This window comes from Cygnus olor, chromosome 11, assembly GCF_009769625.2.
Source record: "Cygnus olor isolate bCygOlo1 chromosome 11, bCygOlo1.pri.v2, whole genome shotgun sequence".
NCBI lineage: Eukaryota > Metazoa > Chordata > Aves > Anseriformes > Anatidae > Cygnus > Cygnus olor.
Genome location: NC_049179.1, coordinates 15967545 through 15991127, shown reverse-complemented (window position 1 = coordinate 15991127; position 23583 = coordinate 15967545). Strand labels below are relative to the sequence as shown.

Sequence of the window (23583 nt, the reverse complement as noted above, 5' to 3'; positions counted from 1 at the left end):
ACCCTCTAGAGTATTTATAACTTGCTGTTTGAAATTACACTTCAAAGCTGTCCATGCTTTGAGTGAAGGCTAGTCTAGATGACCTCTAGAGGTCTCTTTCAACCTGAAGTATTCTGTGATTTTCAGATTTTGGCATATATCTCTCTTCAGTTGGAAAAAAAAAAATTAAATTAAAAAATAACACGTTTTTCAAATGGACAAAGGAGTCAATCCAGGTTGAAAAGTGAGAGGTGAGAAAAATGAGTTTTTATGTTTGGAGTTTAAATGGCATCCTGCCTGCAGAATATTTTCTGAAGTTTTGACATTTTCTAAGCAGTTCTTCACTGAAATTGTACAGCTCCTTCAGGTCTGTGCTGCTAGGTGAGGTTTATTACAGGGTTGCTTGCTGTTATAAGGGACTGCACGTACTCTGCTCTATCAGAGCCTGTTACATTAGGTACAGACTGCTGCTGTCTCCCTTTGAAACAAGGGCATGAGGAACTCCTCCAGCTTCGTCTCGGCTGCTGGGTTCATTTCTGGTCAGACCTTTCAAGAAAAGTCACAACAAACTACCCCAGTCTCAAAGGGTAATTTAGGTTTTCTTGCAACCCCAACTTCCCTGCATCCTTTCCTCAGGAAAAATAAATGGAGAAAATACCAAACCTTGCAGTTCTTATGAAAGGAGCAGATTTGTCTCATTTAAAAATCATCCTTCACATCCCCGCTTTAAATGGCTATTTCTCTCTTCTCACTTAGCTTTTTCTTTGCTCTTGCCCTCTGTGGCTGTGCAAGCACAGCAGCCCCAAGAGATCCAAGATGCAAAGGTCAGAGAGCAGCTCAGCAGGTCGACGGGACCACCAATACTCCCATGCTGCTGCAAACCGTGATGCCTGTGGACAGAGCTGTCATCCTAGAGCAGCCTTGGGCAGGCAGCTGGAGTGCTGTGCGGTTCCAGAGGGTAAGGAGGTAAATATATGGCACTCCGCCTCAAAGGTGGCAAATCAAAGCCCGACATGCATGGGGCAAATAGAGAAGAAAGCAAGCCCCACTTCCCCTAGCTTTCTGCTCCCTTAGAGAATCACACAAGTACAAAACCATGAAAACAATAACCCCAGCTGCAGAGGCAATGAAGCAATTTGTTAGGGAGATGACATTTTTAATGAGAAACACTTGCTGGAGGAGAACAAAAGGCCCTGTTTGGTCAGAGAGATGCTCTTGATACTCTTCTGAAGTGCATGAAAAAGTAATTTCATTTAAGCGTCATACACAGAGCAGCTGAATTTCCTGAGGCTCCAGATGTTGTCCTGTGCAGATGCTGAACAAATGGAACTCTGTCCTGATGAAATGAAAAGAAAAAAGCAAGCCTTCCTAAACCAAAACCCATGCACCAAAGTATTTCACATCTTAAAAGAAAAAAAGAGAGAAGAGAGAGAGAGAAAACCATGCAAATTGAGGAGAAAGGAAGTTCTTGAAAGCGACAATGTTTTATTGGACATGGGACTAACTGTTCTTAATTGCACTATAGATAATTGAAGGAGCTGAGAATCTGGATTTGCAAAATACCAAGTTCTGGCTCTGTCGCCTCTTTTTCTTGGCTTTGTGCTGCTTCTCTTTGACAGTTATCTGGCTGCTATTCCACTGATTTTGTTCCCTAGGAAGGGGCAGATCCTGTGAGCTTTTATTGGGCCAGAAGTTACTGGAACTTTCCTGGGTGAGTGTCAGGTTCAGAATCAACTGAAAAATTATAATCAATATTTCACTGAATGGCTCTCATAGTAAAAGCGCAAACGTGCTTCCTAACTTGAGATTACACTAACTTGCTTCCTGAGTTTTGGGGAGGATAAGGAGTTTAGTACCTCTGTGGTAACAGCTTTTGAAATAAGAGATCAGACCAAGATCATCTCTCATGTTAATGAAGACTAATGAAACATAATGACCTTGATACTCAAATACTTCATTCCTGAGCCTTGGGATGGGTGACAGAAGTAGATTCAGATGATTACTAGTCTTTGTCCTTCTACAGGGCCTATACAGATTCTGATGTAAATGAGAATAGCCTTAGGCCTGCTGGCTTATGCTCTATTTTTTCCTGCCCTTTTAGGCTCTGAAAAATGGAGACTATTCACTCTTTCTTCTAAAGCCCAAGTTTCCTTCTGATACAACATTATCCTTCTGCTAAGTGGTAGCAGATGAGCGAGTCTCCAGCGCTGCACGAACACAAGAGCATTCCTATCTCTTACATAGGCCCCTTCCTAAGGAGCAAGGCTGTCACAGACAGCTCAGTCTTTGAGAAAGCAATAATAAAAGCCAGGTTTGTGATGCTGGTCCATCAGCAGGTGGTACTGTGTAGTCAGTTTATAATGAACAAAGTGAGAACAATCTCATTTTGAAGGGGAATTTGGAAGAGGAGGTTAGCATCACATCTGACATGAGCCCGGTGGGCAAAGCTAACTCCTGACACACCAGAATACACACAGAAGGAGAAGGAAGGAAGTCAATGGGTGTGTTAAGATCTGAATAAGAATAGAGCGAAAACTTTCAAAAAAGAAAACAACAGCGCATGCAAGATATGAGAAACCAGGGACTGAGCTTTTGTTTCTGAGAGAGGTAGACACAAGACAGGGCTCAGAGCAGCTGCTTTCCAGCACAGAGGGAAGAAGATGCTTCCAGCATGGTCACCTCGTCTCACCAGTCACAGAGGAGTGTTTTCAGAGTTTAGACAAGAATGCAGATCAGAGGACTGAGAACAAGCATTCCTCGACTTGTTTCTTTTAAGAGAAATCCGACAGGTCAAATGAGCTAGTTTTGCCCAAGCTCAGTCAAACCTCATTCGTGATAACCTAATATAAGCATCAGCAAGCCAGCTAACAGTCATGGTGCTGGTGGCTGGTGGCTCACAGAGGAGCATTGTGCTTTGTAGGAACCTGCTTGAAGCAATTCCATAAAAGTGATTTGACATTATGATGGAAAAATCAATTTTTACAGAATTATTGGGTGTGATCTAATGGCTGTACTGAATAGCCCAAATTCCAACAATAGGTAATGCTTTTAAGCATGTTACCAGGTTTTGTTTCATGCATACATTGCCAAAATAATCTCTTTGCATACATAGAGAGTAGTCAGTGAAACTTCTAGTAAGTACTTATGAAAGACTTCAGGCAAGCAATGTTCTACTTTCTATTCTAAAGAGGTTTGCATTAAGGCCTGCCCCTTCCAGCACTAATCAGTATACAAGTCTTGATGGCTAATGAGGAAGAAAAATCACTTGGATAGAGAGAAACTAAGCATAAATCAGATTTTTTCACATTCATTTCCTCTAAGAACACACTACAGCAGAGTGTGCTCAAGCCACATGGGATACAGGAGGTTTCATCCCATGTAACTTTTGCTGTAAGGCTTTTGGCAGAGAAAACATTTTGTAAGACCACACTAACAGCCAATACTGTGGCATGAGCCACCACAAAGGAGACAAGCAGGGAGCAGTGCTGGAGGACTGAGGACTTCAGGCAGCATATTTTTAAGGATGAGCAACGACAACACCAGTCCAGAGCAGCATGGTTCATGAAGTCCTGCTCCCAGGAGGAAGTAATGCAGAGCTTCACTGCAGCCCCATGTTGTCTCTCTCCTGAGTCATTTCCCTCAGCAATCCAAAGATCATCTGCATGGCAGATGCTACATTGTCTTCAGCCAGCAGAGAAGCCCACAGAGATGGGCTGTGTTGATGCACACCAGTTACTGAGAGCCATTTGATGCCCACGCAGTAACTGTAAGGGGAAGCTGCCTTAGGGCACGGAGAGGTCAGGAGCCCTCTCGTGCATCTCCAAGCAAGGTGGAGCCAAATAAACCCTTGCCATGGTGGTGTAGCAGTACCCAGGGTATCATTAGAAACAACTTGTGTTCAAACTCCCAAGTGTCTGTATCCTTTGCAGGGACTTCTTGGCCTGCTCAGTATTTGATTTGATATTTCAGAACAATTAAAAAAAATTCTGAGCATAAATATAAAATCATTCCTTACAAGTATCTGGAATATCTAGCTTCCTCATGGATTGCTAAGTGAACACACTTATACCCTTTTAAACACCAGGGGATGATGATTTCCTCATTCAGGAATCATATGTGCATTTTCATGGGTCATTAGAGATGGATAGCTCTAAAGGTAGTCTAAATCTTTAAGCTCCCCTATCTTTTAGCATGGAGGTGGAAAACCAGGAGAAAGACAAAGAGAAAAGAAATAATGAACATTTGCGAGGCCACTAATAAGCTATTGCAGGTCATTAGTTTTATTTCCAATATGAATGTAAATTACAAACTGTTTTGAGAATCAGTTGAATTAGGCATTTACTTCATAATGAGTGTGACTGCAATTTTAAAAAGCTAGTGTAGAGAATGGTAGAGAGTCTATAAAAAACCCAAGTTACATATTGGATTGTGCGTACACATAATGACTGTATTATTCCTAGGGAATTAACTTCTCCCTACCCCCTCCCCCTGCAACTTTCCAGACTCTGAATCATTTTCTAATAGGATCTCAACAGGCAATAGTATTAAAAATGTGTTAGATGTTAGCATCTGAGCCAGGAAAAGCATGACAATCTAATATAGAGAATCTAACCGGGGCATTCATCCAAGCCTGCCATCCGTCTTTCCATTCTCTGCAGTCTCTCTCCCACTTCAGGATACAAAGATTGAGTAAGTCCTTGGAATAATGGCATTTAAATGAGGTGAAGCCTACCTGACGACGTTTCTTTGCCAGGCAGGTTGCAGGTCCCAGGGAACTGATATCCAAACTAAATCATCTTTCTCACAGTAATGGTAGTTTGAATTGAGAGTCATTCCAGTACATGGAGGCAGACTAAAACCAGCAATCTCATTCCATTAAAGGGGGAAAGAAAAAAAAAAAAAAAAAAAAAAGAAAAAAAAAAGAACCCCAAAGCCCCAGATGTCAAGATTTTGATGATTTTCATTCCACAGCAGAACAAAAGTGAAACCTCTCAATGATTCTTTTTCAGGAAAAAGAGACAAGATGGAGTAGTGAACTTGCCAGGTAGGTAAGATGAACAAACTGGAATAGTAACATTGGAAGAATTTGAAACAGGGCCTGACTCCACGTCTCCATATTTGATAGAGGATTAAGTGTCAAGATCCTCCTCTAAATTAAACAAATTTCATAGCCTCAATCTAAACAGCAAAACTTAACCTCTTCCAGTTTCTGATAAATGACTTCTTTAATAGAAATGTTTTCAGCTTTTGTTATTATTATTATTTTTTCTCCTCCGATTCTAATCCTTGGGGCTGTAGGGAAAATAAAAAATCTCGCTTTGACCAGCATGAAATTTACTGTCTAGATTTAACATGTCCATTTACCCTCTTCCTATTTATCACAGTACAAGAGTAGAACATGAAAAATACCTGTGTATTTCCAGTTTGCCTATTTTTCCTGAGATATGAGGGTGGTTAAAAATTAATCAGTCAGGCAGCATAGGGTATCATATTTGGATGCCAGTGTGCTCAATTAAAGTCTTACTTCAGTAGTGCAGACTGTCAGGAAAACTGTTAAGAAACTGCAGCTGTCTCTCAAGGTTTAAAAATGCCAAAGGCAATATAAAGAGAGAAGTAAGGAAGAAAAGACATTTTAAAGAAACTATCCTATTCGCTTGTTATAGCTTACCAAGGGAATCTTTGTCTGCAGAGAATGAAAGGAAACAAATTACACTACTATAGTACACTTCTAGTGGGTTCAGCATGCAACAGTTAAAAATGTTCTTTCTCTGTTTGTGGTCGTTTTGAATAAACGAGATGAATTCAAGTTTTGACCCAAACTTAAACTGGAGCTTTAGTGCTTACAAATATAATTTTTTCCTACTCAAATATGCAGAATGGGGTAGGAACAATGGGTAGGGTGGGACTTCTTTGGATATTGTGCCCAGTTCCCTTATACTGCAGGTTCATATCACATCATTTTACCACAGTCTGCCAAAACTTTACTTTAAAAGGAGGCTGTGTGCTTCAGTGATTCCTAGGAAGAGCAGCTCATCTCACTGCTCTGTCATTTCAATCCCTGCAGTGCTCACAGGCAGGTTCTGACTTCGCTGGAAGTGGCATTTCATAAGGCAGACTCCAACGGGGCTGGCAGCAAGTAGGCTAACAGCCAGCCTGGACAATAACTTCATCTGACGCTTGCTGAAGTTCTCCCCAGCATAACATCTTCCCTTTCATTTTCAATCTCTTCTTGCCATAACATGGACCAAATGTTGCTTCACTTTATTTGCATTACAGTGGTCCTCAGAATTTCCATCAAACCAGAAAACATGCAAGACACTTCCTGCTGAGAAAGACCTGTGGTCAAAATAGAGAAAAGAGAAGGAGCGGAAAAGAGAGGCAGAAAATAACGAAAGTATTGAGCAAACAGAAAGCATATCTTCTACCTTTCCAGTCCAATCTCAAGTCTCCATATTTATCACTATCCCTTCCAGTGAAAGGCCATTGTCCCATTTTTTAATAAAGTCAAAGATGCTGGTTCAGGACTTGCCTGTCTTCACCAAATATTTACAGAATTTTGTGGTTATCCTACTGTCTAAACCTTTCTTACAATAAGTAGACAAATGTATACTAAAACAGAATGTCTCAAAAACTGCTGCTACTGCAGCCCAGTAAAACTACTCTATTAAAAGGGCCAAAATTTTCCAACTCTGGTTTCCTGCTTATCCCTATAGATTTGTGCAGAACTGTTCGTGCCAGCCTAGTGTTCTACAGAAATACTTATTCCTTTGAAAAGCCACTTAAGAAGTCAATATAACATCAAGACTTTGTTTCTTTATCTAATGTGGACAATCCACTCACACTCATCAACTCACCCTACATCCTTTGGGGCCAGGAAATCCCTTGCAGTCTTACACCTGTAGGGAAATATTATGGAATGTTTGAATTTGGAAGCCATATTTCTTCCAGGTGCTCAATTATTACTTATAATAAGTAATACTTACTACTTATAATTTGAATGCATGTTTGGATGACCCCACGAATACACTGGTACTTCTGGCAACCTTGCAGCCACTTCACTTCAGCACCCTGCTTCTAGGTCAAAGTGACAAAAATGCAATTTGACCTGCAATGAAACCTTGCTGCAGTTCTAATGCTTGCAACAAAGTACAGTTCAAACTATTTCAATCTCTGACCAGGCCATTCTAACAAGGACATCAGGATGAGGAATGTTAGCATTTAAAATTAATAAAAATGTAAGTAGCTAAGTTATTGTACAATATTGTCAAAAGTCTCTATAGACACCCAGTGGAGAACAAAGTCAGGCTTGTAAAAGGGTGAGGGTACCATGAGATCAGCTCTCAGCCCAACAGAAGATTTAGAAGTTCCCATACTGCCTGGCCCACACAGAAGCATCCGCTGACAACATTAATATAGAGCTTGCTTCCTGTAAGCTGTGCGACCATCAAAGCCTAGATGGTCTTTGAATTACCCTGCTGAATGAACCTGCCATGATTTGGGAATCTGATACAGAAGTGCAGTTGTAGTCTTACCACCGATTGAATTATAAAAATCCCTCCAATGTCCTTTCCAGGGTACGTGCTCCCAGTCAGGCAGGGAGTGCTCTAAAGACAATATGCATTTAACTGCAGACATTTAGCACCTAGTGAGTGTAAAGACACCTCTCTGTTTCTGGTAGCTCTGCCCACAGAAAGTCATTGCTGTGTTTTATTTAGCACTGATTCAGGAAATGCCTGAGATAGCATGTTTTTTTATTATTATTACTGCTTTAAACAAGAGACAAAATAAGAGGGAACAAAAGTTAAAGCTGCTGTGATTGAATGGTATTTATTTTAAAACTAAAGGAAAAAGAAATATTTTCTTCCAAGGTTTGAGTACTTGTAAAGTTCTCATTAAAGTGTATAAAAACAAGTGAGTGGAAACAGCATCTGCAATGGGTATGTGGGGCTACCCAGATGTTACAAGACTTTCACAGAATTGCTATCTGAATGTGATTATTAAAGCCATGAAGGTACGAGACAGAGCTGTGCTCATTTTTATTACAAGGGAGCCTATGTAGAAGCATGTCCATGTATTCTGCTTTTGCATATTGCATCCATTATTCACTGCTGGTTTTGACCTATGACTTTGCTTTTGGCCATAAATGTTTACCTCAAACTAATTTGTGGAGAAACTGTTATATAAATTACTTAAATTACTGAGAATCACAGGAAATATCAAACATTTGAGTCTACACTTTGTTTAGAATATTTTCAGGGAAACTAATTTTGGCTTGGAATTCTCATCTGAAATCATTCAGTCTCATAATATTTCATAAGAACATTTACAGAATTGCTTTTAGAAAAAGAAGCCTGAAAAAGAGCAATAGAAATTTCTATTTGGCTTTAATTAAGCATGCTTTGCAGACCCAGAGTTATTAAAATTGTCCACTGCAGATGGACTTGTACTTATATATTGAATCACAGGTTCCCTCAAAGTGAAATATGTCATCGGTAACTTGCTCATAACTACTTATTGCCATACCATGGGGCAAGCCAGTCAGTAAGACAAAATCTATTAAAACCGCTTTCTATAGTTTGCATGCTGGGAGCAAATACCTTTTTTATTTTTAGTATTTATTTTTATTTAATGTTTGTTCTGCATAAATACAAAGACTGAGATCTTCTCCCCAGGAGAGTCTCAAGGCAAGGAGTGAGGCTCCTTGCAGAACCTCTTAGAAATGTGGTGCCACGTTCACACAGCTGTCAGGATGGGCAGGAAAGAGGACTTTGAACACCTCTTGGTATCCTCCTGAATGTAGACTGTCCAGGATTTTGTTTTGTTTTTGTTTTGTTTTTTTAATATTGACACTTCAGCCTAGAAAACTAGAACAAAATTCTATGTTAGATTTGTAAAGATGATCTCACTGATCTTTCTACTAGCTGTCTATTTTGGGAAGAAATCTTCATCCTCATGGGTTCTGGAATGGTTATTTATGGGGTTTATCTCCCACCTGAGAAATTGTAGCACAAGAAAGCATTGCTCGATCACATAAGTGGTAGATCTGTCTCTTAGACCACATCTCCAGTTTTTAACTTTCACTGCCAATGTGGAAGACTGAAGATGACAACCACGGGCCTTGTTTGCAGATCCTTCTGCAATTATCTCCTTCACACAGAGAGGTCCTTGCACAGTAAACGCTTATGCAAAGGCACAGATCAGCAACAGAAACAACTACCACACCTCTGCTCCTGGAAAATTTATTTTGAATTTTTCCTTAAAAACCTGGGTGACCCACACAAATGCAACAAATACCTGCCAGCTTGCATAGAGGAGAAAATAAGAATAAGTGGGTAAGACTGGGATAAGAGCATGGATTAAACAGGCCAAGGCATATAAGGTGTTAAAAGAAAAAAATAAAATAAAATGCTGTGATTGAGGACTGCTCCACAGTAAGGGCCCAAAGGCAGGGCCAGAACAAGTCTGGTCAGTTATTTTAGCAGCAGCAATTTCAGCAGATTGTAGTAGCCAAGAAGTCCTTCAGCCGGGAGAAAGGGTTGGGCAGAGCAAGAGGAGCAATTGCAGATTCATAAGAAAAAAGGGGCTGCAAGAAAATAGTAAATAGCCCTTAATAAAGGATTTGTAAGAAAAAAGTTCTCTCTCCTTCTGTAACTGGCCTGCTAGTGTGATTTTGGATGTTCATTGTTAGGCCCAAGTGCATGTGGAGTGCAATCAGAGGTGAAAAGGAGGAGAGAGAAGGAGTGGGAAGCTGAACAAATGTCCTGTGAAAGGAAAGTCTGGAATAAAAATAGCATGAAAGCCCCATTTGGCCAGCATGGAGCCAGATGTAGCAATGCAGCATGTCTAGAAAAAGTACATGTCTCAGCTGGTGTTTGTGTGTCCACCTCTGTTTATATTGATGCTATATTACCATTAATACTGCATACTAATGTATTCACAGCACGTGCAGAGGGGATCTCTCCAAGATAAAGTGTGTAGCTGAGTAATTACATTAATTCATCACACACCTTTGGCTGCTTCACCACCTCCTCCCTCCTGAATACTTTTTAGCTTTCCAAGCAACCCTTTATGGAAGAAAATCTTAGTGTTTAAGAGGGAGGAAACCAGTAGGGTTCTATAAAAACTGAATAAGGTATTACTGAAAATATCCTGAAACTGTGTTGGCTCCATTCTTCTTTTCCAGCAGTACAAATCAGTAGAGTCACACTTCTGCTCTACTAAAAGACAACAACATAGATCAGATTCAAGATCTATACCATGAAATTGTCTCCAACGCTAATCAGGCTTAAACTCTCTTGTAAAGCTATTAATTCTAATTAAGATCTCTAGAGATCCTTAGCACTGGTATCTCACTCATTTATTGATCTAAGACTTAAAAGCAGTTCAGATTTTGTCATCACTATCCATGCTAAGGGGTTACGCTGCAACTTCTCTGTTGGTGACTTCCTTGTTTTTCCAACCCAAATGACCCCTTGGTTGATCTGTTCCCTACAATGAGATGAGGTAAAAAAGGTAATAAGCACATATGCCCCTTACAAAAATCCCATCCCAAGCAGAGCAGCCCTTAGGCGTGTGACATCTCAGGGCAGACCCCAGTGCCCTCCATCGCCAAAAGCCATCCTACCAGGTTGGAAGAACCTGAGCAAGAATCTGAGGCTGGTTCCCCTGGTAAAGAGGATTATAATAATCCTCTCGTGCTTCATCACAGGCACTCACACACATCCTTCTGTGCCATGACTCTAATTAACAAACCAAACCAACTCTTTCTAAGAATTGAAGGGTTTCGGAACTATAAGCCAACATGCTGAAATCATTTGAAAAACAAAACCAAACCAGAATAACAATAGATAGCAGTGCTCTGCTTTTACTTTGATGGGGTTGAGGCAATGGGATCCACAAATAATTACCACGTTTCACCAGGACGGATAGATGACGTTTGTGATTTTTCAAGAGTCTCTCCTCCCCGGCCCCCTGCTAGCTCTTTTGTGTGGTTGCTGATACTCACAGCTACTTCATGGGACAGGACCTCAAAATAGGTTTTGCTGTTGCTGTCACATCTGCACCGCAGAGACTTCCTGGCTATTAACAACAAAAAGGCAGCTTGTTTCTGTTCGGGTGTCCTCTTATCCCATGGCTTCCCTTCCACATCCATCATGTGGATGAAATTTGAAAACTGCCCTCCATCTCCTCCAGACACAGGCATACCTGCAATGAATAAACAGTTATGTCTATTTATTACCTTCATAAATAACTGACTGCTGCTGAAGGCTTCAGGTTGTTCACAGAATGATTCCATGAATAAGTAGCATTGAGTGAATACATCTATGCACACACAGAGACCCACAATTTTATTTTACTTTTTCAGGGTGGTTTAAAATCCACTCAATTGACCTAGTTCTTGCCCACATGCAAAATTACCTACCGACTCTTAGATCTACTTTAGGCAGTCCATACAGGTACTTCATACATTTGATTTTCTTCTGGATCAATGTAAACTCCCCAGAATCCAGAGTTTTGCCTGTCCCATTCCCTCACTGACCAATTCAATACTTTGCACTTAATATATATATGTGTATATATATATAAAAGGAAAAAAAAAAAAAAAGGACCATCTTAAGGTATCATTATCACCGCATCTTCTTCATGTGGCATCTTTCCTTTATCCCTTTTTGAAAGATTCCTTTTATCTGCTTTTAATGGATATGAATATAAAGACAGAGAGAGTATGATTCAGCAGTCTGTATTCATGCCAGTCTGACTCATGCCAGTTTTAAAAGAAGTTTAACTCCACCATTCGCTATTTGCTTCAAGGTTGCAGGGCTGAAATCCTATGATCAGAACCAGTCCTCGGAGTAGCCTACTCAGCAAAGCAAGTAAACAAAAGCCCTGGGCTGCTGAAATTCATGTTGTTCAATTATTCTTGTTTTATATCAGCATATGGACATCTACCTGTCTCCACTGATTTAATTTATGAATGCATATAGCAGCAGTAGTACAGAGCTAAGCCTATTCTAATCAAAAGCAAATCTAACAGAGAATGCGATGAGGTATCGAGTGTTGTGTCACGCAGCAGGAAAGGAGAATGAATGGTAAGGATTTTGCATCTGAAATATATCGGTAATATAAAAGTCTTTGCAGCTTGATGGCTCATTCAATTTGTGCATCACTCACCTCAGTTTGGTAGTTTCAGTATCCTTTGGGTACCACATGAAAATACAAATACAACATGAAAACAGGAGGGTTGTTTCAATAGTTGCAGGACAGAATGGCTCCGAGCACTACCCATAATAAATCTTTTAAAAAGATAAGCTTTGAACAGCTGAAAATTCTAAATATTAAACAGTGAGTTTCAAAGCTGATCAAACAGAACCAAGAATGTGTTTGATGCTTGAAAAACCTTGCAAAAAAAAAAAATATCAGTACATCCCCACTTTGGCATCGGTTATTTAAAACATTTCTTCTCATTTCTGACTCTGCTTAGACATTAAGGCAGTGAAATTCCCTTCAGTGATGCGATCCTACAGCTAAACCATGCTACTCACCTGTAGTACCACGTGAATAAGACCTAGGTTCAGAGGTTCTAATAAATCAATTTCATACAGATGAATCCTGTCCCTGATACTTTTGATATGCAGAATTTGTACACAGCAAAGGGGAAATCTGGCAGTGAATTTCTGTTGCTCAAGGTGTGATCTTAATGCACAAAGCAAAGTCCCGAGACTAGAAAAATGCATTTGCTTCTGGGAAATATTCTACATGCATGAACATGTTAGGAAGACAGCTTCTCCTGGCGCTGGGTTGTGATCTCTATCTGTGGCCCTTTGTTCAGGAACAGAAAAAGGGGGGAGTTCAGAGGTAGGGATGGGAGATGGCTTGGGTAAGAGGCCCAGGACCTTCTGGTATAATTGCAAAGCAAAGAGGACTAAACTCTGCCTATCTCAAGCTTTGGAAAGCCTGGCACAACAAGCCGAACAATCAAAGGCAAGAGTGGGCTCAAGCATTAGGCAAAAAGAAATCTGAGGTACCAGATAACTCGGGCACTGATGCTTTTGCTTACGCAGCAGAGAACTACACGGGGGAGCAGGGAAATAATCTGTGTTTTACAGGAGTTGCGGTTGTTGCTACATTTGCCAAGTTTTCAGAGTGACTGTGTCAACTTAGTTTGACTTTTATGGAAACCTGAAGCTTTGTCTGGCTTGCAGGCAAAGCTGGCTGGCTCTACTGTCACCCCTTGGCCTGAAGCAAGGCACATCAGCCAGCTCTCATCTCTTGCTTTGGTGATTGGCACCTCTGCGCTGCTTTCCCCTCCTTCTCTTGCCCCCAGGCTGGCCACAGAGAGCCACCCTGAGGCCCTCCTGTGCCCAACCGAGGCCCCTACCAGCCCAAACCTCTCACCATCTCCTGCTTATATAACCTGCTCCCACTTCTGCAGAAGCATAGGAAATCCACTGAAGCCATTCCCCAAATAATCCCCCAGGAATCACTTCATCATCTAATAATCTCTTATGACCCATTTAAGTGAAGGAGAGCAGATGACAGAGCATTGCTGTCTGTTTGTTTTAAGGTCTAATTGAAACTGGAGAAGAAAACAGTTGAAATGAAGGTTTTCAAGTACTGGTTTATGCCAGGATCCTCCCTGATGATTCCTAAAAGTTGATTTAATCAGGGCTGACAACCTTCTAAGAAGCGATTCAACTCTTTTTAAGTGATGCGAAATAAACAGGGGCAAAACTTTCACCATTAATTTGAAACTGAACCCACAGGCTTTATAAGTGTTGACACCTGCTTATGAGAAAATTACACATGGGTGATCGAAATTTCTCTCTGAGAGGCTCTACCTCCACCCGTATGCATTTGGGGATTTTATGTTTGTTAGAAGACACACATACCTGCTCAACAGGCTTCTTGAAGGTCATCCTCAAAACCTTTGTGTATCTCCAGCCCTCAGTGAATTGGGAAGCAGAATTTCGTAAGGGGACCTCTCACAGCTGCTCCAAGACAGCATCCCTCAAAGTGTCCCTCCCTAAGGGTCAAAGACACAAACCAAAACTGCTGCCTGCAGGGCTTTATATTCACCCAGCAGTGGCTAACTACCTGTAATTGCTGTCAGGCTCCTGGTGCCAATGATGATATCTAAGTGACTAAACCTTGCAGCCAGGAGTCATAGCTGATTTCCTTACCCTGCAGACAATTAACAGCCATTAACTCCAGAGGATCTCAGGAAAATAGGCAAGCTGAAAGGAAGGTTAAGAAAGGTTGCCCTGTGATGTTGAACTCACCTGTTTCTTATAGGGCATGATGCCCCACCAGTGAGATACAGACCTCATTTTTTTGAGAGGCAGAAATATATATGAAGGAGCCCCTATGGTATCATTTCTGCTAGGACAAAAAAACCTGCCACTGCTCCTGCTTGAATGGCAATCGTCCTGAAATCATACGGTTTTCCTTAAATAAGTGATGATATTAACCTCTCTCAAGAGCTGACTGCACCAAGCCATTGCTCTGACTCTAAACACCCCCTGCAAAAAAACTCTGGTACTAACCAGGAAGGCATCTGTACCCATCCAGCTCCTCCTGGGTAAAAAAAGCTGCTGTATCCTGCTGGCATCTTGACCCTATGTTCTGCAAAGCCCTACAAGGCACACAAAATATCAGAGCTCTCTCAACACCCAGCCAGCCACAAGCCCAGGATGGAAGCAACCCGATAAACCACACTGAAGCTGCTCTTTCCAAAGGGTTTACAAACACAGATGTCTTGATAAATATGTGCTGTGACTGGCAAAGTTGTTTCATCTGCCTGCAGCATCACCAGATCCAGAATTACTTCCATATTATTTCTCTTATTTGTTAAACCAAGATCTTGAGGGAGGAATAGAAGGGGAGAAGCAGGGGTGCATAAGAGCCTCTCATGTTAAATCCACCTCATGTGCAAGCATATAAAGCCAGAGAAGTTTGCTGCCTCATGCTGTGAGTCTACGTCTCAGCTTTTGGCAGTGGAACAAAACCCTGGAAGCAGTCTGGAGGCTTTCATATGTTTTGCTGCTTGCTTTGGCTACTGTCGGAGCATCCTAAGCCCCGCGCTAGCTTTATAGAAACATGTTTTGCAAGGCATTTTTCAGAAAACATTAACAATGAAAATATCTACAATGTAGATTCTCCCACCCCCTCCTTAAAAATAAATAAATAAAAATATTTAACGAGCTGATTTTCAAATTGTTCAGATAAAAACTGCAACCTTATCCTTAAGAAAATCAGAACAAGCTGCTCAAATAGATCCCGTAAACTATCCTCAGTATGCCTCATATTTTATTCATAGCAGCACAGATTCTTTTCTGTGTGATTCTGCTAGGGTATAAAATGCATTCGGGCTCTGACTCCTACCTAAGGAGGGCCAGAAACCTTCTCAGAGAGCTCCTGCGGTGGCACGTTGCACACTGCGGTTCCCAGGAGCGTGGTGCAGCACCTGAGCAGGCAGAGAGCTGCAGAGCACACGAGGCAGCAGCAGATGATGATGATGATGGGGCCATGACCCCCCGCTCACTCCGCTCCTGAGGTTAATTTAGCAACCTGTATTGATTTCTCTGCTGCCTCGGCTAAGCTGCTTCCGGTGTGTTTTGAAGTTATGCAAGCTGAAAAGTTTTATGTTGCTTTCTGGTGCTGCACAGAATACATTTGCTTCCTGCTTGCTTAAGTGCACGTAGTGCAAATGGAGCTGTGTTCAACGGTCCTCAATACCTGACGCAGCAATGCTTCGCTTCTCTCCTGCAATTCAGGGTTAAGAAATGTCTCCAATCCTCAGTATTACACTCCCGTTGGAAAGAGTGCTAAGGACAGTGAGACCATGCAGAGCCAACGGAAAGGGAGGACTTCAATCATGAACCCAACCACAACCCCAGCCATGAGCCTGTTGCTTTGCTTAGCTTTCCTGAGGACAGAAGTGAGGATGCAAACCACAAGTACACTTGCTTTGGAGGCTTCCATCATCGCTAAAATCACTTTACACCTGGAATGACAGGAATGAAATTATCCTGATGGTATTTCTCTGGTAGATGGATCAGAAAGAGTTGTTGAAATCTGCCCATGATTCTAAGCCTGGTTATTCTTAATCTTGCTCATTGCTGCAACTCTGCTAGCTGACTCCACTTTCCCTCAGCTCAAACACTCTCCTAGTGCTGTACGAAGATGTAAAGCATGGCATGGAGGGCAAAAGAGCTCAATTTGATTGTTCAGGGTCTTTGCTCATGGTCTGATTGAAATATGGGGTATTATCTACTTCGCCTTACTTCAGAACAGCCTCTAACCACTGGCTCCCAAATGATCCTCCTTTGAGGTTCCCTGATAGTGCACTTCAGTAAGTATTTTGCAATCAAAATGAATCTTGGTATTTCTGAAAGACGCCAGATTCATGCCAGCACATCTGTTTAGGCTGAAAGACTGACTCATTTGGGCAAGTCATCGTGCCTCTGTTTCCCCTTCCTAATAAAATAAGGATAAAATTAAACCCTCAGTAGGCTAAAGTTCTCATCCCAGTTCCAATTTTTTCTTTTTTTTTATGTCCTTCAACATGGGAGAAAGAGAATGTTTGATGTTGTGTTTTTTTCCACTGTCATTCTCATCTGTTGTTCATCACAATGCAGACTGTAGAATTTTTTTTATATTGATATATGTCTTATCTTTCGATGTCAAAAAACAAGCAGAGAAGTACTTTGGAATGTGATAAATATGGAAAATATAAGGAGGGAGTGGAATGGAAAAGAGAAAAAGCTAAACAAAGGACATATTATTAAGAAAAGTGCTAAGAGAACTTATTCCAGCCCTGGATAATGATATGTATTAAATAAAAAGACTTCTGCATGTGGAACACAGTAGGAAAAGCTCCAGAACCTTTTATAATATATCAGTTATTTAGGACAAGGCCTGGAAGATATCACTGAATGAAACAGGTAGGAAACTACTAAAGGGACAAATAAATGTCAGAGTTTTAATTTAATTAGGTCATGGGCTGATGATGGCCACTGGAACTTCAGTTTTAACCCTCGCTGGAAGGCAGACAGCAAGGGAGAATGGATCAGGTGAATGGTCTCTAAGGAATCCAGCAGAATGAGTGAGCAATGGCATGTGTAAAAAACATGAGGGCAACAACTGCAGGACTCTTTTTTTCCCCTAAACCTGTGGAAGCTCTGGTATGTTTTACGCATTAACCTCTCCATACTATGAGCAGCACCAGGCCAGACAATACTGAGGTGATAGGTCACCGAAGCAATAAAGTAGTCCTTTATTAATGTCTCTCTGCTCCTAAAAATGCAACCCCAAATTCCTTCCAGATATTCAACTGGTTGGTGGAAGTTTTATTTGTAGCTTAAACCATAGAGCAAACTGCAGCCCTTATGTCCCCTTAAATCATGCAGCCTCCTTGGAATAACTAAAATTCCCTCTGAGTTGCATTACCCAGAGTTTGTAAATGTCTGGAAGGCATAAACCACTAATGCATGTAATTTTTCTTTTCCCTCCCGCCATTTCTCCAGCTTTCCCACACAGATCGCTGCTTTCTCCCAACCACTTCAAGAATGGGATATATTTCTGTCTCTAAAACCATGCACTATCTCTCCTGATCCGAGGAGTCAGATTACACTGAGATTTAAAACGTATTTCCTCGCTGAACAAATCAGACATTCATTTTACCCCTACAAGAAGATATCTGCTTGCAAACCAGGTGTGACTCATAGTGGTCACCTGCAGGTTTTCCTTCAGGGAGAACTCAAAGGCCTCAGACACAAGTTATTGATCATTGCAGCCTGAGCATAGCTGAGAGCTCACACCACCACGATGCACACGCAGCACAGGGCAGTGAGCTGTGCTGGAGGTAGAGCTGGGTTATCACGTCTCCTCGGATCACATCCTTGGGTGAGTTCTGCAGGCCCCCGACTGCCCAGCACTGAAGGTTTCCTGCTGCAGGAGACACGTGAACATTCCGAACCTGCTCAGTAGTTGTGTTCTGCTCCATATCATTTCTGACAGATTCACTTTGCATGACATCTTAGTGCTGGTTCCCCATATGTTCCACAAGCAGCAGGCTTCTCTTACTTTCAGATACTCTGCATATTCAGAAAACACTCATTTCTGTAGCTTCTTTACAAAGCAAGGCACTCCAAAACCCCAAAGCTGAGGTGATCTGGGCCACTTCACCTTTAATTTTCTGTCTTTCCAGCTCACTAATATTTTGTGCTCTGTATCAAAAGGTAGATTACTTAGTTCTGGGTACTTGGATGAATTTTTTTAATAAGCTCCACCTGAAGCTCTCTCAAAACCATTTTTACAGTCATATTGCTGAGGGGCTTAGCATGAGCTCAGGCAGAGCATCTTACCCTTGCTTAATGCAAACACCCATACGCCTCAGAGGTGTGTGCATCCAGAACCTCCTCTATTGGTCACCGCAGCCGTGCTTCCATGAAAGAGATTTTCACCACCAAAATAATGCTACCCTTATCTTTGAATAGCACAGCTATTAATTCTGGTATGAAATACCTGCTGGAAGGAGCAAAGGCAGGAAAAGGCACTCTGCTTCATTACATATTCGGAGTGATGGCAATAACAAACTAACAGTTTTCTTATACGTCTATATATATATATATCTCTATATATATATCTATATATATTCTATATATCTCCAGCTGTCTCAGATACTAATTTTTGCAATCCAAAACACCACGTATTCTCTGTTCCAGGTTTAATCTCCAGAAAGCACTGTAACAAGAAATGGACTTGATTTCCCATAGTGTTTACCACTGCAAGGCAGATGGCTAAAAGGCTGACAGCCTCTTCAAAAGTTAATAACAAAATAATCATCTAGCTCACATGGGTTGAATTCAGGTAAGGATACAAAAAGCAATGTGCTCTTCAAAACTTTTTGACTATCCATAACTTCTTCCATCTACAAAACTGATTCAGAAACATAAAGGGGTTGTTCAGACTGATGCTAGTTGGGACAGACATAAACCATTTTTGTCACTGTCTTCAGAATAAAACAAAGGTGATATTGAAGGTGGATCAGGGAGGAAAGCAAACGTTACCCAAGATTTCTGTTGTTGAATAGTTTGATACAAATGTGTCTCTGTCGATCTTGCAGGAGGCTGTTTCCAGTGTGTTTCTTTGTTCCTGAATCTTTTTACCCATCTTCCTAGGGCTGGTGACCTGTAACCACATACTACAGCTTTTTCTTTTGAAACCTTACAAATGCCTCTGTAGTATTTCGATGTTGCTCACCCTAAAGGCAGGCACCACGTACAGCAGCACAGCTCCTGCCCGAAATTTCACATGCCTCTGCTGCCCGATAACGAGTGCCCATGTGCCAGCAAGTTTCTGTGCCTGTTTGTTTTCTTACCTGGGACTCATTGCAGCAGATAAACACTGAAGTGGCACAACTTGTTCTGCGTGAAGCGATGAATAGGCCTGGACTGGTGTTTGCTAACAAATCCCTGCTCCACTCATTTCCTGCTTCCTCCTTCTGTTATAAGGGTTCCTCTCTCCTCAGGCTCTCTCACTCTTCACTATTTTACCTACTCTGAAAAGAACTTAGAATATTTCTCAATGCACCATACTTCTCTGAATGGCTGATCATCACAACTAATCACTTAATTATGGGGAGCTGGAGCTTCCAAATGAGCTTTTCCAGGTACCCAGCCATCAGCCCCTGCCAGGTTTCCCAGCTGCGCTCAGCTCAGTGGAGCAAATCCAACTGGGTTTGGCAACTCAGCTGCTCCCACCACCTACACACACACACCTACCGGTACGTTATTCGCTGAGCAACTCTTTCTTTCCCCTCATCCCACCCGCCACGGTTGCTTCGCCAGGAGGGGAATTTGTAGTTCAGCAGTTCAAAGGAAAGCTCATCCATCCTGCGCTGCAAACCGCGGCTGGGGCACGGCTGCCCTGCCCTGACTTGTCTGGGACGATTGAGGTGCTGCAGCGCTGAGCTGCCATCTGAAAAGGCACGGAGAAGTCCTCCTGCTGTCCCACCAAGCAGCAACGAGCTTTGCAGAATAAGCAGGCCTTTCTGCTGCCATCTGAAGGAGCTTCTTGCTGTCAGCCAGCTGGGAGTCGGCACTTGGAAAAATCAAGCGACACAATAGTATCGTGCAAGCTCCGTGGTGCAGATAGCTAAATAAAGCTCCTGTGAATGAGATATTAAAAAATAAATAAAAGCTAAGCTCTTCAGCATTATAAGCACCTAAACAATGTAAGTACTTATTTTTCATTTTATTGCTTCTATCACTGCTTTTCTTCTCCTTATGAAATGCTTAGCATTCAGGCAACATTAAAAGCACCTGAACAGTAAGCTTTCAAAAGGACACACAATACTCAATGTTTTTTTTTTTCCTTTTTTTTTTTTTTTTCACCCTTTATCTACACCGAGGAAGAAAACTGAATGAAAACACAAGTTAGCATTTCTGGAGAACCAACGAACCAGCCTCCCAGCCACCTTTCTGCAGGAACCAGCTATGGAAATGAACTCCCTGAGGTCCTGCTGACACTGCCTGCTGATCATGGTGCACAGGGATGATGTGACCTGATAAAGCTGCACTTACTGTTTATAACTAACAGGGTACTGAGCATTTCAGGAGGAAAATGGTGTTTTTCAAAAGAAATCTGTCCTTCTTTCTACCCCTTACAAAGCTTGAACCACGTGAGGCAAACTCTCCATTTCAGTTGGTAGGAAGCCAAAATGCTGCTCAAGGGAAAGGGGATGCCCTGGTCCCAAAATCCCTTGTACCATTCTCCCCAGGAAGCTCAGGTATTATTCTAAGATCGTGGACATCCTGACTGAAAAAAACAGAAGAACGTCAGAGCCCTGCATTCTGCCACCTCACTCACCCTGACTTTCAAATTGGAAACAAGGGAAGGAGCTAAATAAGCTTCGTTATGAGGCTGTGATACTTGTTTAGATCCCAGTGCTACACTGAAACATTGATGCTCTTCTACTTCTTTACAAGCCCGTGGGATAAAAAGAGGCCAAGAGACAGCGACAAATCCGACTGAAGCAAGCTTGGTTTTTTTACAGCCTCATCTTACCTCCTGCCTTATCTGTAATTAATACCTGTCAAATACTTTGAGCTTTCCTTTTCTCTTATCTGAACTGAAACACTTGTGGTGCAGCCCCTGGATGCAAGGGGTTGAAATGGTTTCCTAGAAGGATTGAGGCTGGCGAATGGGAGGAATCTAAACCTGCTTATCATTTGGCTTTGGCTGTATTAAACATGTTTGTAGTCCAGAACTTCTTGCAAACTTTAAAATTAATGTAGTTTATTTTGGTCAACAGGCTAAATCTATGCACTTTCGGTTCGGCTCAAGCTGTGATTTTCCAAAGCAAGAGACCAAGTTTCTTCTCATCGGCTTGCTTCGGCAATGACTTGGGCGATAAGTACAACTGTGTAACACGAGAAACTTCAGGGAGCTGTAAGGAAGGGTTTGTGTACCAGACCAGGCTGAGGCAACAGGGTTTTTAGTGGTGTCAAAATATGACCTGTTTGGCTGGTTTGAGTCCTTTGCATGGCCACAAATTTCCTTCCATGAAGAGTATCGAGGACAAACTGAGATTTTAATTTGTGACAAACAGTTGCACAAAGTAATTTGCTATGGAAAGATCCAAAACAATTCAGCACCAGCCCACTTCTTCAATTTCTTTATTACTACTATCTCTAATTACAGGCATGAAACCCAGGTAATGAGTGGGTTACATTTTCTGCTAAGAAAATGATGTGCATAATTATAGGCACATGTTCAACTGAGATATTGTGGCATCCAGTGCTTCCACAAAGATGATAATTGTCAACCTTTGCACTGTAATTAAGTCTAAATGGGAATCCTAATCGCTTTCCAAATGAGCAAACAGTAAGCCTATCTTGATTGGCTCTGTTGTGGCAATGAATGAAACGGATTTACTCTATGGGTTAATTAAGTTTTATGAAAGCCCATGCCCCCCTCTCCTCAAAACCCACATTGTCAGCAAATATTTGAGCTAATTAGTCCTGTATTGTTTCAGTGCTGTGTGATAGTATTACCTGCATTATCCCATTAAGAGCCCTGTTTTTCTGCAACCTTGATTTCAAATTTCCCCCTTGAACCAACTACATTGCCTTTGATTCACCTGTTCCTTGGGTTCATGGCCTACTGTTCCCTTTGAGGCTTATGATTTCAGCAAGACTCATGAACAAAAGAGGACGCTATGCAGTTTGGTGCTCAGCTTTCCTTACAAATGCTCTTTATGCCTAACCGTGACCTAACAGGCTCAGTGTAAGTGATCTCGTCTCACAGGCTTTCTTTTCACTGCTATTCATGTGGGATACTTTTTCCTACAAAACGCCAGTGCAGCCGGCCCAGCAGGACTCTGCTGAGCATGGACCACACGGAGAGGTCCTGAGGGTTGCTGGATTTTGAGTTTCATCCCGGGTAAACTTTCAAACTGCACAAGCCAACCAGAACCAATGTGACTCGCTTTTACCTTCTGTTCCCACATTCAGTACAACATAATCATCCCATAAAGCTAAAGAGATCATTTGAACTCTCCGCTTGATTTGCTCAGTTCCTACAAAGACAATTGCACTTAACTATGCAGGAGAAGAGTCAGGAAACTCTACCACATCACTTAGCAGTCTGGTCTCCCAAGGAAGACACGTGTGTGTCCAGGAGACCATAACACAGCTTCAGGTAGTGGCTGCTAGGAGCTAACACAGTGGAGAAAGGGGAAAAAATTGGATATATTCATCACCCAACACCAATCAGCACATATACACCCTTATCAGTGCAGGTACACCAACTTATTAAAGGTGAAGATGCGGTTTGTTTCCCCTCTGTTCTCTCTCGTCTTTCTCACCTCAGTTGTTTGCCTCCCAGAACATATTTGTTCTTCCTTTCATGAAGGACTTGAGCGGCAAAATAAATGCAGAGTAAAATGTTTCCAATGCACTTGCCCAAACATAATGATTTGTGCAATTTAGTGGAAAAAATCACAGAGCTGAAAAAATATATGTGTTTCCTGTGGCGAGAGCACCTGAAAGGCAATGAAATTCCATTACCTGAAACAAGGCCATAAACAGCATTACAGAGCAGCCACTTGTCAGTGCTAGATGCTATTTGTGGGAAGCCACTAATTGCAGCTTTCATAAAACGGTTTGACTCCCTTCCAGGCTGATGCACAGTGCATTCCAAGTGGGTGATTTAGAAGCTGCAAAAAGCCAAATGCCCCAGCCACAGGGGAAAGCTGCCACTTTTGGACTCCCCAAGGAAGGCTTCTCAGCTGAGCAAGACATTGGTCCCTTCTTGTCAACTGCCTTCTGTGCTGTGGATGTCTCCTCCTCCATCACAACCACCACAACAATCAGGGCCCCATGGCAGCAGAAATGGTAGCAGACATCGTATGGGGAAGCCTCTGTCTCTAGCAAATTCCTAAGATTTACTGTCCTAGGAAAATGAGGACAACAAAGATTGTAATCCATTTGTCTAAAGAGAGACAGCAAATGCTACTCCAGATGCACTCCCCAAGGCTTTGTAGTACTAACAGATATTATGTGGGACCTAGAGGAGACCTCCTCCCTCCTGGAAGAGTAT

The 23583-nt window shown here is 41.9% G+C and overlaps 1 long non-coding RNA gene across 1 annotated transcript in view; it reads right to left on the bottom strand.

Moving 5' to 3' along the window:
* Positions 1 to 22662, bottom strand: part of LOC121076223 — a 29488-nt gene extending 6826 nt beyond the window's left edge. Inside the window, exons 1-6 of the long non-coding RNA XR_005823403.1 lie at positions 22585 to 22662; positions 19764 to 20149; positions 10985 to 11184; positions 6963 to 7053; positions 6834 to 6875; positions 5965 to 6315 (exon numbers count right to left, since the gene is read on the bottom strand). This is a non-coding gene — a long non-coding RNA (uncharacterized LOC121076223). The remainder of the gene's footprint in view (positions 1 to 5964; positions 6316 to 6833; positions 6876 to 6962; positions 7054 to 10984; positions 11185 to 19763; positions 20150 to 22584) is intronic.
* Between the last annotated feature and the right edge of the window lie 921 nt (positions 22663 to 23583).